Source organism: Lissotriton vulgaris, chromosome 9 (assembly GCF_964263255.1).
Source record: "Lissotriton vulgaris chromosome 9, aLisVul1.2, whole genome shotgun sequence".
Classification (NCBI taxonomy): Eukaryota; Metazoa; Chordata; class Amphibia; order Caudata; family Salamandridae; genus Lissotriton; species Lissotriton vulgaris.
Window position 1 is genome coordinate 820661953 of NC_141697.1, and position 20602 is coordinate 820682554.

The following is a 20602-nucleotide window of genomic DNA, read 5'->3' on the forward strand; positions in this document are numbered from 1 at the left end:
AGCCCCCGACTACAGCCGGGAATTTATAGTACAGACCGATGCCTCCGATCTCGGCGTTGGGGCCGTCCTCTCCCAAATCAACACAGAGGGAGTTGACCAGCCAGTCGCCTTCATCAGCCGACGCCTGCTGGCCCGAGAACAGCGCTGGAGCACCATAGAGCGAAAGGCCTTCGCCGTGGTGTGGGCCCTCAAGAAGCTCCGGCCCTATCTCTTCGTTACCCACTTCCGGGTGCAAACAGACCACCGACCTCTGCAATGGCTGATGCAGATGCGGGGAGAGAATCCGAAGCTGTTGCGTTGGTCCATCTCCCTGCAAGGGATGGACTTCACTGTGGAGCATCGCCCAGGCCAAGACCACGCCAACGCAGACGGCCTGTCCCGCTTCTTCCGCCTCGGCGAGGAGATTACCCAAAAGGATGGGTGACTCTCCCTGCCTTCAGCTGGGGGGGACGCATGTTGGACAGGCCTCGTGGCATGCCCAACCCCTCTCCGCATGGCGGATACCGGACTACTGCTACCCCTGTTCCCCGGGCAAGAACCACACCTGCAGCCCTCCGAGTCAACCCCCAGCTCGTACCCGACGGAACCCAGACTCGTAACCACAACCTTCTCGGCTGGCCCGGGCCCTGTGCCGAAACAACGTCCCCGGCCCAGCCGCCATTTTGGACCCTCCACGGCCAAGCCTCGTGGCCTCGGGTGGACCTCCGCCCCAGGCCCAGCCAGGCCCCGACATCGAGGCAACACCATCCACCCAGGGGGTAAAGAGACCACTTGGCGAGTCAATGGAAGAAGGAGTGTCGATGGCTCCCCTCCGCCTGGTTTCGATCGCCCCCGGCCTCCCTGGGCGCTGGCTCCACCCCCCTGCTGGTTGTCTGGACTGGTACACAGACAAAATATCGAGTTTTAAATATCGATATACAATAATATCGAAGTTTAAATATCGATGGGACAAAATATCGAAGGTAAGTAATATCGACAGTCTTAATATCGATATTAGTATGATATCAGTAATATCGAAGTTTTAAATATCGATGTCAATAATATCGAAATAAATAACTTCGATGTTACTAATATCAATTTTTCAATAAATTTAGTGTATATTTGTATTTATTATGTTTTATTATTTATTTTTAATGTACTTTAATTAAATATTGTCTTTTACTACTGTAGCGGGTTGTGGGTTTATAGGGGAATAGGGTGGGAAGTAATTTAATTATGTTAAATTAATTATTAATTAGTAGGAATTATTAATTAATTAATTGAGAAATAATTTTTAATTAATTGATTAATTGATAAATATGTTCTGTAGCGGGTTATGGGTTTATAGGGGAATAGGGTGGGAAGTAATTTAATAATAATTAATTAATTAATATATGTTTGTACATATTTTAATTAATAATTATTTGGTAATTAATTTATATTAATTAGTTCATTAATTAATATAATTTTGTACATATTTTTAAGTATTAATTAGTTGGTAATTAATTAATATTAATTAGTTAATTACATTAATTATAGTAATTGTTTTATATATAATTTTTTGTTATTCTTAATTAATTAATTGGGAAAAATAATATTAATTATTAAATTAAATTAATTACAGCTAATGTGCTAATATATTTACTTTATTGTTAATTAATAATTAATTGGTAATTAAATAATATTAATTAATTTTGGGTAAAGGAGTATTTTTAGGGTTCAGGGTCAGTTTTCAGTTTTTGGGAAAAGGGGTATTTTTAGGGTTCAGGCTCAGTTTTCAGTTCTTGGGTAAAGGGGTATTTTTAGGGTTCTGGGTCAGTTTTCAGTTTTTGGGTAAAGGGGTATTTTTAGGGTTCAGGGTCAGTTTTCAGTTTTTGGGTAAAGGGGTATGTTTAGGGTTCAGGGTCAGTTTTCAGTTCTTGGGTAAAGGGGTATTTTTAGGGTTCAGGGTCAGTTTTCAGTTTTTGGGTAAAGGGGTATTTTTAGGGTTCAGGGTCAGTTTTCAGTTTTTGGGTAAAGGGGTATTTTTAGGGATAAGGGTCAGTTTTCAGTTCATGGGTAAAGGGGTATTTTTAGGGTTCAGGGTCAGTTTTCAGTTTTTGGGTAAAGGGGTATTTTTAGGGTTCAGGGTCAGTTTTCAGTTTTTGGGTAAAGGGGTATTTTTAGGGTTCAGGGTCAGTTTTGGGTTTTTGGGGTACAGGGATATTTTTAGGGTTCAGGGTCAGTTTTGGGTTTTTGGGGTACAGGTGTACAGGGTAAAAACAAAAAAATATTACATTAAATCAATTAAATAACATAAAAAAAATTACAATAAATTATTAAGTGTTTTATTTATTTTAAATGTATATGTATTAGTTTTAATTTTTTTTAAATATTTTTATTTAATATTTGTAAAATTATATGTATTTTAAAATTATTTTTACATTATTATTAATACATTTAAAAAAACGATATTTTTAATTCCGATATTTTTGTACTCAATATTTTTTTTTCGATATTTTTGTACTTACCTTTATGAAGATAGGATTCCGATATTTTTGATGTCGATATTTTTTTCCGATATTTTTGTAGTTCGATATTCTGTCTGTCGATATTATGTCAGACATTCGTCTGGACTCCCTCATCCCGGACCCCCGACCTCCAAGTGCGAGGGTCCGGACATCAAAGGGCGCCAGACCTATAACTGGGGTAGCCCCAGAGCAGGAAGGCAGTTGTATCCTGGAGTCGAGAGACACCTAGACGAACTCATCCTTGGAGGCCTGCTGGCGCTGCCGCGGCTCCTCTCCGTGAACTATCCTTGAAGGCCTGCTGGCGCTGCCGCGGCTCCTCTTCGTGAACTATCCTTGAAGGCCTGCTGGCGCTGCCGCGGCTCATCCTCGTGAACCATCTTTGAAGGCCTGCTGGCGCTGCCGCGGCTCATCCTCGTGAACCATCTTTGAAGGCCTGCTGGCGCTGCCGCGGCTCATCCTCGTGAACTATCCTTGAAGGCCTGCTGGCGCTGCCGCGGCTCATCCTCGTGAACCATCTTTGAAGGCCTGCTGGCGCTGCCGCGGCTCATCTTCGTAGACCATCCTTGAAGGCCTGCTGGCGCTGCCGCGGCCCCTACTTGCGAACCCTCCAGCTCGAGGATTGAGAGCTATACACCAGCTACCCCTGTACCGGACTGGTACCGAGACTGTCCCGCTACCCCCTTTCCCTCAGAGACTAGAATTGAAGGGATCACCGTATCCTGGTCCTGCTGTATCGTCAAGTTAATCTGCTTAAGAATACCGATAAAAGTGTATAGAACCTATCTTTGTGTGGCGTCCATCTGTGGGGGGGTAGTTGCTCGTCCGTACGATCTAAAGAGAGGGCCCTCGCCAGGAGGCCTCTCCCCCTTGCTCGGCCGACCCTCCGGGTCCCCGTCTAACACCACTCCTTTTTTGCACTTGCCAATATTCGCTTGTGCTCTTTCCTAGCTTCCTGTATCAGGGCTTGTGATTTGCCTTTGACAGCCTCAATCAGAAGAGATTTTGCATGCCTGCATGCAGATGTATACCAATCATGCTTGCCCCTAGAGTTCCGGGGTGCCATATTCCTCCCCACACGCCCCTTTTTCAGAAATATGTCTCCTATAGACCTGAGTGTGTCCTCAAAGATAGATGTTACCCTTCCAGTTAACAAGGCCGGATTGATAGTATCCAATTCCATTTGTGAAGCCATAAGCAATTCATTAATAGTGTTAAGTCTGGCTTTATCAGCTGAAATTTTATTCCACTTCAAGCGTCTCCCACAGTAGGAAACAGAGATTTTGTGAGCTGGTTTAGGGAACATTTCAGCTGATTTGTTGGGCCAGGGATTTGTAAGAGATAAAGAAAGCGAATTGTGATCGCTTTCTACAGTAGGTAAAACGACCATGTCCTGCACTAATCCCCATAGTGTAAAATCTAGCAGAATGTAATCAATTCTCGAAGTGTGATTGGCTCTATTGAATGTGGCAGCACCCAAGGGGTCTGAGGTTGTACGACCATTTGTGGCTCTTAGGCCAAACTCCAATGTCAGAGCATTTAGCTGGATCGCACAATGTGACCATCTTTTGATCGGGGGAATAGTTAGGGCTGGAATACCCCTTCTAATGTCATCCTCACCCAAGTCCAGAATGTCATCTATAGAGAGTGGCTCGTAGGTACAATTAAAATCTCCCGCAACTAGGATTTGGGCACCCTCAACATTTTCTCTGAGTTCTGCTTCAAGAGTGGTTACTATCGGGGACATAGACCCATGTTTAGTACCTCTAACATATATATTAAACAAATCGAGGGTTAACCCCCTACGGGGACCTCTCAAGGAAATTCCTAGAATTTCTGGGCTATTGATCTGCTAAGATATTATGCGGCAATTAAGGGAAATGCTTACCCAAATGAGCAGGCCCCCCGAAGGGCGTCCCTTCCCATTTCTAGGTTTTACTGAAGGCATAAAATATGTAACATAGCCAACACGATGGAGTGGTTCTAGGCTCCAAGTCTCCTGGAACAAACAGACCTTGTGCGCCTCCACCAGAGCATTCCACTCAGGTGAGCCCAGTTTCCTGTGAATACCTGCTAGGTTCCAACTAAGAATCATTAATAAACCCTTGGGATCATACCCATAACTATTTTGAGGGCCCGGACATTCAATTGAGGGCATAGACATAATTAAAGGTATGGACTGAGCATTACTAGACACTAGTGCAGCGGTAGGGTGGGGGCATAAAGTTGAGATTTCCGTCATTATGTGCCCTTCCTCGTCTAGTCTCGTGTCAGATAGCAGAGTGCTGGTTTCCTCAAATGTAAGTCAGTCCACCTCATCCAGTGCACAAAACCTATTCCAGTGTAAGTACTGGGATATAAAAGGTTCAAAATCAAGGGTACCTTGCCAAGGCGTTTGCCATTGTTGAAATCTATGCTGGGGTGCTTGCTGATAAGCCCTACTCATAGGTATTCTATTTCTCTGCATTTGTCCTTGGGGTATGGACGTTTAGAAATATGAAAGATGTAGAGGGTGGATTTGTGTATTAGTTCCACTAGGGGGTGCATTACATATGTAATTCACTGCAGCCATGTCTCTAAAGTTGATCGTTATGATGTCCCCTGCTATGGTTTTTATACCTCTGCCTATCCATTCCCCTCTTCTGACCGTAAGTATTTCCCCAGAGATATTTGGAGGTAAAGGTCTATTTAACTGTAACCATTGCACACATTTATTTTTTAATTCAATTTGTGTTTCCTTTTTTCCCTCCTTCATGGGTGGCACTCCTGTCAATACAACCACAAAAGGCAAAGCTTCAGGCGGAAGATTGATTGTCTTGAAGCGGGCCAACCTTGCCTTTTCTGCTTGATGCATTAATTGAGGAGTGTCTGTACTTGTACTTTTTTGGGAATTTTGGCCGGTTTTAACATCTGAGGCTAAGGGGTTTCCATTTCCTTGCTTCGGTTGGACCTGTGGGATGGTACTAGATACACTAGGGTTCAGAGATGCAGGGGCTTTCTTCACAGTCGGAATGTTGTTTTGGATAGCTTCCTTAGATTTATTAGCTGTGGGTTGGTTGACTGGTGTGGCCTTATCTTTTAATGTATTGTAGGTAGTACCCCCTTTTGACCCCCCTTTAATTAATATGCCATCATTTCCCGCTTGCCTAGTGGGACCCAACCCTTTGTTATTTATTAGGGATGTCAATCTGTCAATTTTTGACATAAGTGGTTTAATGTGGGCGATGATCGTATCTTCAAGGTCTGCCTTGAGATCAGCTACCATATTTGCTACCCAGCAAGGTATTCCTGGTGTAGAATTGGTGATTGGGGTCACTAGATTGTGGTTTAGCGTGTTGTTTTTTTTCTTGTATGCACGAGCTTCACTAGCTTTTTTTGGCACTATATTGCTTGGGTTCAACTTCTCCCCCTCCCGTGAAGTGCTTAAATTGGGCTGAGTATTTTCTATGTCCCCTATTGACTCAGTGGGGGCCTGAGCACACGGGAGCTCGGCGAAAGAGGAGGTAACACCGAGACTTAAGTCTAGATCATCAGTAACATCTATGGTGGCTACCAGAGGATCATCTACTACATCTTGTGAGTCTTGGACAAATGTTGTCGGTGGTAAGGACATCCTCCTTTCTGTGTTGGCTATTGCAGTAGATACTGCCCCTATGGTCAGACCCTCCAGGATATCGCGATTTCGCAATTTCGCGATTTGCCGCGAAATCGGCACTTTTTAAAAAATGCAGCGATTTTTACAAAAATGTCCGCGAAATAGGCATTTTTGTAGAAATCGAAGCATTTTTCGCTATATCCTGGGGGGTCTGCTTTATGTGGCTATCGCCTGTGAATTGGGCTAGCAGCCAAAGACATCCAGTGCTGAGTTTTACGCCACGCCCAGCCTTCACTGCCACGCTTGTCTGCCCACACCATTCATGGAGCATTCGAACAAGGAAGTGTTTGCTAACGGACGCCATTTGTCCGTCATTTTAACAGGGCACCGGTTGCCCCACCCTAAAGCCGGCACACTTTGCACCCACCTCCCTTCTTCACTCCGATGCTGCACCAAAGCTCCTCAGATACTCAGCAGGATTGAAGCGTCACAGCGGGATGGCAAACCTCACACCTCCAGCCCTTGATGACCTGTTAGGAGGTGCTTCGAAGGTGACTGAGAGGGAGGGGCTGCAGGTTCAGGAGCTGCGACATCTATTCACATGCAAACAGCCCTGAATGTGTCATGTCTCTGCTATTTAGAGGGGGGGTCACACATTCCATTTCTACCCAGGGCCCCAAACATCCGAGACTCGGCCAGATTACACCCCTGATTACACCGAGGCAGCACGTGGTTCTCTTCACAGAGCGTAATTACTGTCACTAAATTGTAAGCAAACCTCGGTTCTTCAAACATGCAGTCTATAATTTAAGAAAATACAGAAATGGCACAATCGCACCCACACTGATTAACAGAGTATGGAGGACAATCAGTTCAATCAGTTCTCTTAGAGTATCTCCTGTAAGTACTGTACATCACAGTGGGGGATGGCATTTTGGACAGAGAGCCTGTCTTCTCGTTGTCTTGTGCAGGAGGGGGCAAGGAGCCCAAGATGATACTAGAATACTGCATGCCCACCCCTGTGCCCACCCTGGTGGATCCTGTTCCCTCTCCTGTGATGGCTCCTGCCCTCCCCTCAGTGATGGCTCCTGTCCCCCCATGTGATGGCTCCTGTCCCCCCATGTTGTGGCTCCAGTCCACCTCCACCTGTGATGGTTCTTGTCCCCCGCTGTGGTGGATCCTGTCTCCACCCTGGGTGGCTTCTGTCCCAGTCCTGGAACGGCCCCTGCAGCGAGGGTGAAGTTCTTGATGGGCCTCTTTTCAAAAGGGCTCAGCTCAAAATTAATATGGAAAGGTCGGCGAGTAAGTAAGTGAAGGGATGGGTGAATGGCTGGATGAATTAGTGAAAGGGTGAATGGATGAATGAAAGATTGAATAAATGGATAATGAGAGAGGATGGATGGATTGATGAGAGGGGAAGGATGGAGAGAAAATGTAAATAGCTGGATGTATGGGTGGAAGGGTAGCTGGATGATGGATGAGGGGAAAGATGGATGAGGGGAAGGATGATGGATGAGGAGATGGATGGATGGATGGAGGGGAAGGATGGATGAGCGGAAGGATGGATGGATGGATAGAGGGGAAGGATGGATGGATGAGGAGATGGATGGATGGATGGATGGGTGAGGGGAAGGATGGATGATGGATGGAAGGATGGATGAGGGGAAGGATGGATGGATGAGGGGAAGGATGGATGAGAGGAAGGATGGATGGATGGATGGGTGGATGAAAGGATGGATGATGAGGGGAAGGGTGGATGGATGGATGATGAGGGGAAGGGTGAAAGGATGGATGGATGATGAGGGGAAGGATGGATGGATGATGAGGGGAAGGATGGATGGATGAAGAGTGGGTGGGTAGATGGATGGATGGATGATGAGGGAAAAGGATGGATGGATGGATGATGAGGGAAAAGGATGGATGGGTGATGAGGGGAAGGATGGATGATGAGGGGAAGGACAGATGGATGGATGTATGGATGGATGGATGGATGGATGGATGGATGGATGATGGGTGGGTGAAAGGATGGATGGAAGGAAGGATGGCTAAGTGAAAGGGTCGATGGAGAGAGAAAGGGAGGATGGATGGATGACTAAAATAGTGGATGGGTGGAAGGATTAGTAAGTGAAAGGATGGCTGGATTGGTAAAAGGGTAAATGGCTGAATGGATGAGTGAATGGATGGATGGGATGAAGAGTGGATGGATAAGTGTACAGATGGATAGGGTGAAAGGGTGGATGGATAATGGAGATGAGTGAAAGGATGGATGAGGGGATGGATGAAGGGATGGATGAGTGAAATGATAGATGGAAGGATACATGACGGATAGGTTTGCAAACCGTTGAATATGTTTGGAAATGGCTGGGCTTACTTATATACTATTGCGCGACCTCTGATGTGTCTGTAAAACGTACCTATTGTCCTGAAGTTTTGTCCTGAATTTTGAGCTCCTGTCCTGAATTTGTGTCCTGAATTTTGACCCTTTGTCCTGAATTTTTACACTCACCGTCCTGAATTTGCACCAATGCCAGTTGGTCACCCTATTCGCTGGCTTGGAGACGGAGCGCCGTGCAGAGATGTCTGTCCCTCAAGATAAACAGACATAACCACTCAGCCGAGAGAGCTGAGGCGCACACGGGACTGGGTATCTGCAGAGGCGCGCTGGACAAGGGATGAAGTCAGAGGGTTGAGCTCACCTATTGCAGACCATTTCCCCCTGGGAGTGAGCCATGGGAAAAATCCTAGAGGCGAGAAATTTAACACGGGCGTCAAGTGGCCCCATGTCATGGGTGTCAACTTCAACCAGTCCCCGCTTTTAAATCGGAGACGATTTGCAGACTGACATTTTGCAACGAAACTAAGTCCCAACATGCATTTCGCTACTGTTTAACAAGTGACCATTTGGCGGTTTTGACTGCTCTTTCTCTAGTGGTTAGGTCTGTCGAACGGGCATCCGGTGGGATATCAGGTCGTGTTCAAAATACTCTGTACTATTTAACGTGCTTACTAATAAAAGGGGCGATAGGTATAGCCATCATTAGTGCAGCAGGTACAGTGGCACCAAGCTCTAAGGCTATTGAAAGACACAAACTGACCTGCAATGGTACGCCTCTTCTGGCGCAGGGCTTTGCAACGTGACGCATCTGGGAGATGCGTCACGTAGTAAATACCCCGCACCATGGTGCATCTTTTGCGCCGCCGCTGCGTCACAAAAGTGACGCAACGGCGGTGTAAAAGCAGCGCAAGGGGCTTGTAAATCTGCCCCAAAGTGTCTACATTGTAAAGAAACCAAAATATACATAGCTTCATGTTGTTAAATAACTAAAAAAACTAAGATATCTGTGTTTGTTGTAGGAAAAATGGCCACATAAAATGCCGCAAAATTGCCGCTAAATTTCCATATTTGTGCCGCTAAATTTCCATTTTTGTCCCGCTAAATTTGCTAATCCATGCCGCTATATCCTGGGGGGTCTGTATAGTCTTTCAGCATTATATCAATCGCTGTGAGTGTGGGAACTGGTTGAGGGGCAACCACCTTCTGTTTGGTATTTGACCTTAGGGTGGGCATCCTAGTGGTTTTGGTTACCTTCCTCATGCTACTCGAAATCAAATAAGTATAAGTGACACTTGAAGATTATCTGTTCTTAGATGGTACTGGAGATAGCCCACTCACATAGAGACAGATCGGGGCATGAGAGGATTATAAATATATATAAGTACCTTCTCCAGTGCAAAAGTGAAGTTAGGGGGGTGGCCCAGCCCAGCCTCCTCTGGCCGTAGAGGGCCCGCCCTTTGCCCGGGCTTCGCCCGGCGTCCCGCTCGCGTCCCACGAGGCAGGGCTGACGCTGATTTTAAGCGCCTCCTGGCGCGGTTTCAGCCGTCGCGGCCCGCATGGGCCGATGGGTCTTGTAGTTTCCTGCCCCGCTCTCCACTCGGCGGCTACGCTTCACAAGCGAGCGGCGGGAGGCGGGCAGGGCGCTGTGACGGCTGTATGATGGTTGGCTTCAGGAGTAAGTCCCAAGGGCAGATTGTCAGGTTTCGTGGCAGGCTGCAAGGTTTAGGATTGCAAAGTGATTCCCCCCTTGTCAGGGGCTGACGCTGATTTTAAGCGCCTCCTGGCACGGTTTCAGCCGTCGCGGCCCGCATGGGCCGATGGGTCTTGTAGTTTCCTGCCCCGCTCTCCACTCGGCGGCTACGCTTCACAAGCGAGCGGCGGGAGGCGGGCAGGGCGCTGTGACGGCTGGATGATGGTTGGCTTCAGGAGTAAGTCCCAAGGGCAGATTGTCAGGCTTCGTGGCAGGCAGCAAGGTTTAGGATTGCAAAGTGATATCAGTTTATGTTTAGTGCTTCTAATTTTGCTTGGTGCCCTTTAAAAATTAAATACTTAGGTATTTGGTTCTCTTCCTCCTTAAATGATACAATTAAATTCACCTTCCATTCATTAATTGATAAAATTCAATCGCTACTCCTTACCTGGTCACCATTGTATCTTTCCTGGTGGGGTAGGTTAGATTCCATTAAAATGATGATTGTTCCTCTTGTTTTGTATACTCTATCTATGCTTCCTGTTAAGATTACAAATGTATTTTTTCACGAATCAATTCTATTTGTAGAACATTTTTGTGGAACAATAAGCAGCCAAGAATTGCCTTAAGCAAACTTATTCGACCAAAAGAAGAAGGCGGTGTTCGTTTCCCACACTTTCAAGGTTATCATTCAGCTTTTCTGCTTAGACAATCTTTTGCACTAGCATATGATTATATGGATATTCCCATCCCAAGTTGGATTCTTTTTGAACGTTCATCCTTAAAGGATTTTCCTTTTCAACATGTAGTCTTTATGTCCAACTGTAACTTTTTGTCCTCCAATCCTATTTTAAAATACTCCCAAAGGTTATCAAATAATACGTTTTTTAAGGATTTTACCCCACTGCAGTGTTTTTTGACATTTACTATATGGTATAACAAGTTCCTTAAATACAACAGCAAATCTTTTTACTACAAGTATTGGAAAGAAAAGGGCATTATTATTGTGAATCAGATGCTTCACAATTTCTCCATTGTTCCCTTTCATACCTTGCAGGCAAGTTACCAATTGCCTGACTCTTTTCTTCCTGAATATAATATTATTGTTAATGCCATACAATCTTACTTAACCACTTTCTCTCTCCCCTCTCACACACCATCTATTACATCAGTTACTCCTCTTTATCCTTTATTTTCATTTCAAAGACCTAAAGCTGCTCTTTTATATAAGTTACTGCTATCTGATGTCATGGAAAGACCTGAATCCCACACTGAGTTTGCATGGAAAACTGATTTGTCTGTTTCTTTTCCAATTAATACCTGGGATAAAATATGGTCTAAGTTATTCAAAGTTTCTTCTGCTGCACGTATAACCCAATCCCTAAATTTTATTTATCATAGAGCTCTTATTACCCCAGTTAGTATTTCTAAATTTTCGCCTGGTTCTTTCCCATTATGTCGGTCATGCTCCACTGAAACGGGCACGTTAAAACATCAACTCTATGATTGCCCTAATGTTTTCTCCTTTTGGAAATCTGTGAAATACTTGCATGTCTATTTTCAAATGTAATGTTACTTTAACACTACAGAATGTTTTTCTACGTTCTTTATCACCTGATAGGAATGTTGTATCTTCTGGATCCAAGTTATTTGACCTTTTTATCGCATTAGCATTTAAAGTTATTTTATCATCATGGAAAGATAACTCTAAACTATCTTCACTAACCTGGTGGAATTTTATTTGTGATGAGCATATGATTTCTACTGTTTCCTCTTCTTCTCTATCTCTAAAAATTAAATCTGATCTTCTTTGGCTCCCCTTTACTACGTATCTTTCCTCTCACTCTTCCATACTCTAACTCTCTTTTCCCTTCCTTTTTCTTCTTTTTTCTATTTCTCCTCTTCTCTTTTTCTTTCTTCTTTTTCCTCCCTACTCTCTTCTATCTCTTTTCTTCGTTCTTCATAAGGTTGATCTTTTGCCACATGACTTTCGCCTGATTGTTTCACTTTATCATAATATATGTGTTTCATTTTGGCTTTTTTGTATCTTGTGTATTTAAAAACTCAATAAAAACGTCTTAAACAAAAAAAAAGTATGATGCCACGCCTGACGTCATGCGGTAGGGACCCATGATGTTGAGGAGCATAAGTCCCATACGGTACACTACCTAGCTATTTAACTTGAATGCAAAACAAACATTCTGGTACATGACCATGAGGAGAGAGTCTCTACATACAGGATTACTACTTATAATCTTTCAGACTTTGAGATGGTTGAGGTTAAAGTGCTTTCCATTATTGGCAGGATGGTACATCACTGTTCCCTGATATTGACTTGTTGCTTTTAGAGAGGTTTATATATTTGTAATGTTGGGTATTGTGATGTCGGCTGGAGTCTTGGTGGTTCAGTCCACCAAGACTCCTGCTATGTGTAGGTCATCAGGGCCTACTCTTCGTGGGTTCTTCCAGACATAAGTGCTGCGCCATTTCTTGACTAACAATATGTTTTGAGTCACCTTTTTGGCCATTTATCTTGAGGTGACCACGGTACCTTCTATGTCAACCACTACCAAAGGTTCACAGAATCCCCTTCGGCCCCATGGTTCTCGACCGAGCTATTGGCTGAAAAAAGTCATTGCAAAAAACTAGAGCGTCTCTGGCGAACAAACTACTCCATATCAGCAAAAATTTGCTACAAAGAAGCCCTGCGTGTTTTCCACAAATCCATAAAAAAAGCAAAACAACTGTTCTTTGCAACTTCCATTCAGCAAGCTGAGCAATCTAGTAAAGAAGTTTTTAAAATTGTTCAATCCTTCTTTAAACCCCGGGCAATTGAAACTGAAGTGACTCCGTCGGAGAAACTCTGCGAGGACATCTCGGTCTTTTTTGATAAAAAGATCGAGAAAGTCTACGACACCTTCACCAGTCCCGAACCCACAATCATGTCCGACACAAATGATAATGTGGCATCCCTCCCTGCCTTAGCTCAATTCCATCCTATTTCCCTCGCCGAGGCCACAAGGGAACTACAAAAATGTAAATCAGGGGCTCCTGATGACCCATGCCCGCCCAAGCTCTGGAAAATGATGTCGGACTCAATTACCACCTCACTGCTACACATCTGGAACACATCCATAGCAACAGGTCTATTCCCCGATTGTTGGAAACATGCCACACTCCTGCCTTTAAAAAAGAAACCAAACGGTGCCCCGGATGATCTTAGTAATCTCCGGCCAATCTCCCTGTTGGCAGCCCCCGGCAAAATGCTTGAAAAACTGATACAACGCCAACTAAATAGGTTCATAGAAGAAAGAGACATACTGCATGAAACCCAGTCAGGTTTCAGGGCGGGCTTTAGTACCGAGACCGCTCTGATAGAAGTGGCTGAGGCGATCAGGTGGTCTTTAGATTCAGGAGCATCGGCTATGTTGGTGCTCCTGGATCTATCTGCCGCTTTTGATACTGTGGATCATGGGAGGCTACTGTTAAGGCTAAAAAGCACAGGCCTGGAAGATAAAGCTCTGGGCTGGCTACAGTCTTATCTCACTGATCGTACCCAGAAAGTAGCCTTGGGCCCCCTTTCTTCAAAACCCAAACCCCTCTGGTGTGGCGTCCCTCAGGGCTCGGCCCTCAGTCCATTACTTTGTAATATTTATCTGGCTCCACTCTTTTCTCTTATTGCTAAATGGGGCGTCAAGGCGATTTCATACGCCGACGACACACAACTAATTTTCCCCTTCTCGGATGTTTCAGAGGCAGCCTTCAGCAATATGAAGGGATGCTTGCGAGATGTTGCCAATTGGATGAATACAAACAAACTAAAACTGAATGCGAGTAAGACGGAGGTCATCTTCTTTGGCAAACATACTCGGCCCCCCCCAAGCCTGTGGTGGCCCTCCGAAATGGGTTCCCCTCCTCTACCCAGCACCAATGCGAAAAATCTGGGAGTAAGATGGGATGAGAGTCTCTCCTTCTCTCCACATATACAGCAGGTCTCTGCATGCTGTCTCCATAAACTAAGAAACCTACGCAAATTTCTGTCCCTCCTACCTGAAGACTGTCGCAAGACGGTGGTCCATGCTACAGTCACTTCCAGATTGGACTACGCAAACGGCCTCTACCTTGGCCTTCCCAAATATCTGGTGCAACGATTGCAGATCGTGCAGAACGCGGCTGCGAGACTACTAAAAAACATTCCTTTTAAACAGCATGTCTCTCCGTACTTGCGAGATCTGCATTGGCTCCCTGTAGCCTGCAGAATCAAGTTTAAAGCTCTAACTCTGGCGTTTAGAGCCCAAAAGGGGACCTGTCCTAACTACTTAAAGCTTAGACTCCCCAGATACTATCAGGAGAGATGCTTGCGTTCTAATTCACGACACCAGCTTTCTATCCCCCGCGCCAGGAGAGCCAGACTCGGAGGCAGATCCTTCTCTGCCTGCACGGCGACACTCTGGAACGCCTTACCGGCCAACATCCAATCGGCTCCAACGGAAGCCAGTTTTAAGAGGCAACTTAAGACTTGGCTCTTTTCCCAGAACAACTAAACACTCCCTCCCCTTTCTCCGCCCATTCTGCCTGGAAAAATGATCACTCAGCGCCGGGACACCTCCTTGCGAGGTAGCTGTTCGCGCTATATAAATATCGGTATTATTATTATTCACTTCTAATGGCATCTTGATTTTCCCCTCTCAGTTCTAGTTTCTGACCGACACTGCATCACCCACTTGGATGTGGCTGGGTTTAGCCTCCCTCATTTTACTGGCCATGTTGTTGCTTTTATTTTCTTATTTCTTGGCTCAGTAATTGATCCAGAGGTGTGGCCATCTATTGAGGTGATGCAGGGATAGTATCACTCAGGGGTTGGGCAAATACCATGGTCGTATGTGTCCTTAGTGTGGTGCAGTGTGTGGGGCATTTCCCTCCAGTGCCAAACCCTAAGGAGTCGAAATACTCTTGGAATTCACTAAGAGTCACTGGGAGTCTGAATAATACTATGATCGTCTCCAGCTTCTGCCATAAAAGTTCAAAAGATGCTGACAGCACTGTTTCCAGACTGTGAATTTGTGCACACCAAAGAGGACTAGGAAGTACATTCCATTAGGCAGGAGGCAAAACTCTATGCTGACTTCTTTCCAGGGATCAGTATATCCATCTTCAGTGAGCAATGGGGTAGGTTGTTGTTGGAAGGTGGTTTATTAATCAGACCCCCCCCCCCCCGGACATTGCGGCATAAATTTGTAAATTTTGCGTCACAAAAACAAGAATTTAGCTGCGCAAAAATTAAAATTTTGTGGCATTTTAGCGGCGATTATTTTTAGCTTCTTTTCAAAAACAAAACAAAAATTGACCCAACAGGCACTGCTACATGGCCCCGGGTGGCCGGCCCCTATTCTTTCTTATTTTTTGTCAAATATTGCCTCACAGCGGGCCAGAATTCTGTCTTTTTTTAAAAATAGTGCACGAGCGGGTCTCGCCGCAGGTCCACGGAAGGTGGACCCGAATTCTTTGTTTTAAAAAAAAAAATAGTGCACAAGCAGGTCCGTGCATGCCCATGGGCGGCGTGCCCACATTCTTAATTTTTTTTTTTTAATATTGCCCCCAGCATGTCACACTGCATGCCCATGGGCGGCTGGCCCGAATTCTTTCTTTGTTTTTAAATAGTGCTCCTGCAATCACACCATCCATTTTAAGCCTGTGGATGGTAGAAGTGCTGAGGTCGGGGAAAGAGGAGCAGAAGAAGTGCATATCTTGCCAGGCCGGGACAAAACCTACTTGCTCTTTGGTGTCCAAGTTCCGAGCAGCAGCAGTATTCTCCGGGCACCTCAATGCAGGGGCATGTGATACAGCACATGAGTAAACAGACACCTGGCCTGCTCGCTGACCCCCTCCTTTTATTTGGCTAGGTGGTCAACGCTAGGCCAATAAAAGGAATTTCACAGGGACTTTTGTAAAAACTTGCTGCATTTTTACAAAACTGCAGATTACGCAATTATTTTGCAGTTCACGATATTTTGGAGGATCTGCCTACGGCTAACGTATATGCATTAAAAACGAAAGCTTAGGCCTGGCATAAGGTGTATTTTGCCAGGGCGAAATGGCAGTTTAAAACAGCACACACATGCTGCAATGGTAGGCCTGATACGTTTAAAAGTGCTACTTTAGTGCGTGGTACAATATGTGTTGAGGCCCACTAGTAGCATTTAATGTGCTGCAGGCCCACTAGTAGCGATTAATTTACAGGCCCTGTGTATATGTGGTATCACTTTACTAGGGACATACAAATACATTAAATGTGCTAATTGGATTGTTGCCAATTTTAAAATGTTTAAAGGATAAAGTTAACATTTGGGGTGAGAGTAAAGTCAAGATTGTCTAGAGTTGAGTAATATTTGCTTCTTTATCTGCCACAGGCATGGACATGTGGCCTATATTTAGCAGTAACAGTGACGATCAGCAGCCCAGATGTTTCCAAAAAAGGGACCCCAATGAGTTGTGCGGAGAAGATAGTTATTCAAATACTGGGGCATCGTGGAACGTGATATGCTTATGTTGTATGCATTTAGGCAATGTGAACAATGGCATGGTTACGGTGCTGTACATAATGTAACAAAATGTTCATGGTGTTCAACATCTTTGGGAATTATGGATTCTGATTGATTGTGGTGTTTTATATATTGGGATAGTGTGAAAAGTGTCCTGCCTATGGTGTTTAGTAAACTTTGCAACATGAATATTGGCACTGCTCTGTTGTTTTTCATAACATACCGGGGCATTATGTGAACTGTATGGCAATGATGCCTGCATTACAGTGTGGAAACTGGAATTTCATTGGTGTTTTGCACCCTGGCAATTGTCCAAACTAGAACGGAAAGTGTGGGTATTATAGCAGCATGTAAACAGTCCTGGCTGTGGTGATTTTCATCATTTGGGAATGCAGCCACTAGCATGGACGCTGACGCTGAGTTCCATCTACTCAGTCAATGTGGAAATCGACATGGTAGTGCCAGTTAAAAGACAAAGGCAATGAGGCAATGTGTAAACTCTCCTAGGAGTGGTTCTTTACATAACTAGACAATGAGGCATCAGAGCAGATTCTACAAATTGATAGATAAATCCACAGTACAAAGCGTTAATCTGAAAGATCAGTAATGTAATGTAAAACGTAGCATACATCAGCAGCTGCATCCTGTGTACTTTAGCATCTGTGACTGTCACAATGTATACTGCGTTCTCAGCAGCACAGAGGTGTTGACTGACATGCCAATAACAAAGTATAACAGCAATAATATTTCCAAAATAGGCACATCAATAATGGAACTGCCCTCGCATATGATGACAACATTCAGGCATAATACAGCAGCATTCATTCTGCTATTTTATTTCCAGGTTCCTAAATTGTGATGGGCTGAGAACTTTTTTTAGGAACAGCGATGTGTTTTATGGTGAAGCACATTATTTAGTCTGCCAGGCCTAGGATTTTCAGTAGAAATGTTTTCCAATAGCTGACAAGCACTTCCTCCCCTGTTCATCAAATGTTGAGCATCCAGTGGCAGATTTACGAGCCCCTTGCACCACTTTTGCGCTGCCGTTGCGTCACTTTTGTGACGCAATAGTGGGGTAAAAAATGCGCCAAATTTACAACGTGATGCATCCAGGGAGATGCGTCACGTTGCAAAGCCCTGCGTGACATTATATCTGCGTCAGGTATAATGTATGCAGGGTAGGCGTTCCCACTCAGGAAAGCCTCGTAAAAGTGACGCAGTGAAATCTACAAGATTTCACTGCGTGACTTTTAGGACGCCACTGCTTCAAAACCTTACGCCTGCTTGAAGCAGGTGTAAGGAGTGACGCAGTGTGTTGGGAATAGGCTGCAACACGCATTGCTGGAGTTGCGTCGTGCTTGCGACACGACTCCAGCAATGCGTGACTTTTCCGCCAACATATGCGTCGAAATTTCGAACGCATCGGTCAATCCTTTTGCCATAGTGCACCGTATTGTAAATACAGCGAAACAAAAGGGGATGATGGACGGAGCGTTTGAGCAAATCAAACACTCACCCCCAGTCAACTGATCTGGGTTTAATCCATCACCATTCTTTAGCTCACTCAGCCACCCCAGTTCAGACATGGCCATATGCAAATCAGTCTGACCCTGTGCCTCATGGGATCAGTCCAGCCCGAACTGCCAAGCCATCTCCAAATTTCGCGGGTGGTTTTGTAAAAAGCACAGCCTTTTTACAAAACTGCTGATTTCGCACTTTTTTTGCAAATCGCGAAATCCTGCAGGGTCTGATTAATAGGTGCAGGTAGGTACCTACAGCTAGTAATAGCACCAACATCACAAATAAGGCCCAGTCAAGCCCAATTAAATGAATCCATGCTCAACCCTTGGTAGCTTGGCTCACGAACAGTGAGGCTTAGGAGACAGGTGCAAAATGCATTTAAAAACACCAATAACAGTAAACAAGTAAAACACAACACATAATAAAAATCAAACACCAATTTATAAAAATAGTAAATATTTCTAAATATTTCTATGAATAAAATGACACCAAAATGACAAAAATCCAATGTAGGTATCCAGAGTTGTGAATTTTTAAAGACTAAATGTAAAAAGGTGCTTTCTAGTGCCTTAGAGCACCAATTTGGGACATCTGGTCATGCTTGACTGGGGCAAAGTCATAGTTTGAGGCCAACCACGATGGAGAGCATGTCGGATATGATCAGCAGTAGGGTCCGGTCAAGTTTTTACCTTCTGACTTAGTCACTTTTTTTTTTTTAAACAAATTTTATTGTATCAGACATGACTCATGCAGTGCCCTGAAATCCGGCCTGAACAATATACACAGTACACAGGTAGTGTCTTTGCTTAGTCCGACAATCAGGGGATCAGAGGAACGGTCCAGGAATCACTCAATCCCAAGGATACCACAAGCTTCTTTAGATTGTTTAGCCACTTTATTTTATTTGAAACATTCAGGTTAATTAGCTTATCCAGGACTAAAGCATATTTTGCTAATTCCGGGGTCCTTCTGAGGCGCACCCAAAATAGTAGTGGTCGGAGTTGGACTATTTCAGAAATAGATCTCTTACCCAAATCAGCAAATAACGCCTTTCCCTCATAGACTGCTAGGGCAGGAGCTATTGGTCTACTGACTGAAAGACGTTGATTATTTAGGATAGCACCAGAAACTCTTTTAAGATTTAAAACCATTTTGCACAAATGGGATTCTCAATTCATTTTGTTGCCAATTCTAACCCCGAGGTAATCAAATTCATCCACTACCTCTAGAGGGGACCCATTCAAGGAGAGATGGACCTTCCTACAGTTTCTTTTTACGGACATGACCATTAACTTCGTTTTTGCGGTGTTTACCGTTAACCCACGGTCTTTACAGAACACATTAAAACGATCAAGGAGTTTTTGCAGGCCTTTAGGGGTTTTGGACAACAGAAGGGTGTCGTCAGCAAAGGGGAGAGTGGGTGTTTTCTCCCCGGCAAGGACAGGGGCATCCGCTGGGTCCTCTCAGGTGATCCACCACCCCATTTATAAAGAGAGAAAACAAGGTTGGGGCCATCACACAACCTTGCCGCACCCCTCTGCTGACTGGGATCCTCCTGGTTAATTGCCCCTGATCCCCCCATCGGATCCTTGCGTAATTTCCTTTGTGGAGTCTTATTATGAACTGTAGCAAATAACCGGGGAATCCCATGTCCAGGAGGACCTCCCAAAGTTTGGCGCGTGGGATAACGTCGAAAGCCGTTTTCAGATCTATAAAAGCCAGGTATAAACTCCCCCTGGCTATGGGCACAGACTTCCAGTAGACCGCACAAAATCTAAAGACCTGGTCCATAGCGCCTACATTGCGTCTAAATCCGGCCTGGAAGTGAGTCAAGATATCGTTTTCCATTAACCACATCTCTGTCTGGTTTATGATGACCCTGCCAACTACTTTTTGGATGGTATCAATTAAACTAATTGGTCTGTAGTTGGCAGGGTCCTCTCTATCACCTTTTTTAAATATGGTAATGACCTCTGCACCTTTCCAGGATTCGGGTACTGGGTGGCCAGACTGGATTAGATTCATACTCATGGATATGAGGTCTGCCCATAATTTGGGATCATACAACAGTAGGCCCCCCGGAAGGCCATCGGGGCCAGGCGCCTTTCCCGGGATTATTTTAAGGATGGCGTCTTGAACTTCACGGGGTGAAAAAGACTCTTCGTTAGCGCCATGCTCAGTACTAATCTTACTCACAGTACCCATAGCAGGGGATTTTGGCTCGCCCTCCACACTGTCCTCACAATATGGTTTTAAAAAGTGAGAGTACCATTGGTGCTCGGTTATGTGGTTTAAAATATGCTCTGCCCCTCGCCTATCAAGAGTATTAATTAATTTCCAAAAAAGAGTGGGGTTCTTCCCATAGGCAGCATCCTTGAGCGCCTGCCAATGCTCCTCCTCCCAGCCCTTCTTGGCTGTCGCAATGCTTTTATG